Source organism: Miscanthus floridulus, chromosome 17, assembly GCF_019320115.1.
Source record: "Miscanthus floridulus cultivar M001 chromosome 17, ASM1932011v1, whole genome shotgun sequence".
NCBI lineage: Eukaryota > Viridiplantae > Streptophyta > Magnoliopsida > Poales > Poaceae > Miscanthus > Miscanthus floridulus.
In genome coordinates this window covers 29275844-29277172 of record NC_089596.1, presented here as the reverse complement: position 1 = coordinate 29277172, position 1329 = coordinate 29275844, and the positions used below count along the sequence as shown (strand labels likewise).

At 42.2% G+C, this 1329-nt stretch overlaps 1 non-coding gene across 1 annotated transcript; it reads left to right on the top strand.

Annotated features, from left to right (window-relative positions):
• Positions 1-303: 303 nt before the first annotated feature.
• LOC136519205 (small nucleolar RNA R71) lies at positions 304-410 on the top strand. Its single transcript, XR_010774765.1, has one exon. It is a non-coding gene; the product is annotated as a small nucleolar RNA R71 (small nucleolar RNA).
• The last annotated feature ends 919 nt before the right edge of the window (positions 411-1329 follow it).

Below are 1329 nucleotides of genomic sequence, written 5' to 3'. Positions count from 1 at the left end.
AAGGACCTTTCACATGGCTTGTACAGTTTCTTGGGCACTCATTTTCTCGCAATTTTCTAGTCTCTTTGTGAGCAGATCTACCTTGACTGCAAGCATGTCAGCCTCTTTAAGAGAATGCATACCTCAGTTGTGGGGATGTAGCCATTCATTGCTCCATCCTTGGTTGGAAACCATCTTCTCGATTAATGCCTTGGCATTTGTGACATTAAGCAAAAAAATGCTCCTCCTACAGCAGCATCTAAATGGCTCCTATCCAATGGAACTAAGCCATGGTAGAAGTTCTGGATCAAAAGCTAGTCTTCCATACCATGGTGTGGGCATGCAGCGACATACTCTTGCATATGTTCCTAGGCTTCGAGAATTGACTCATCGGCTTGCTGTTGAAAGCTAGAGATTTTGTTGCGAAGAGCATTGGTCTTACCCATCAGGAAGAACTTAACTAGGACAGCATTGGAACACTTTTCCCATGTATCTACAGCATTACGATTCGAGTAGAACCATGGTTTCACTTTTCCCAACAAAGAGAAGGGGAAAAGACGAAGACGTATGGCCTCTGGGGTCACTCCCTTAATGGTAAAAGTACTACAGATCTCCAAGAAATGTTGGAGATGCGCATTAGCATCTTCATGGGCTTTGCCACAGAAAGGACTAGCTTGCACCATCATGATCAATGCGGGCTTAAGCTCAAAGTGAGTGTCCACATTAATGATGTCGGGGCCAGTGGCTACATTAGCAGACGAAGGGGCAGAAAAGTCACGGATGGTCCTATTGGCCATGATCATGTTAGGAAGAAAAGAAGGTAACTAAAAATGAAAAAGGAAAAAAGAGTTGCTAAGACGGATAACTAGCTAGTGTAGCGATAGATTAATGACATGCACTAGTTGCCTTCCCCAGCAATGGGGCCAGAAATGCTTGTTGGTGTTTCTTAACGTCACTACTAGGAGTATATCCTAGCAATGGCGCTAGAAATGCCTATTAACAATGGTTCATATATGTGTATATAGGAAAGGAGATTCTACAAGCTCATAGAACTATCGTGTAGCACTTTGCTCGGTGAGTACCAAGTGTCGAATTTATATTTTCCCAAAGGAAGGTGGTTAGGCATGTCAGGAAATGTAGCAAGGTAGACTAGGTAGGTGGGTTTAGGAACACAGGGGTGAAGAGGGTAGAATGGATAATGGATGGAAAAGATAAAAAGAATTTTTGATCACACAGACAGAGGTAACTAGAAGTGTAGTGTAGCTGAGTGTAAGAAGTAGAGTATGTAATCTTAAACAATAAAAGTAACTTAATTATAGTGAGAATGTCCTTAGTACAAGGGGTGTACTT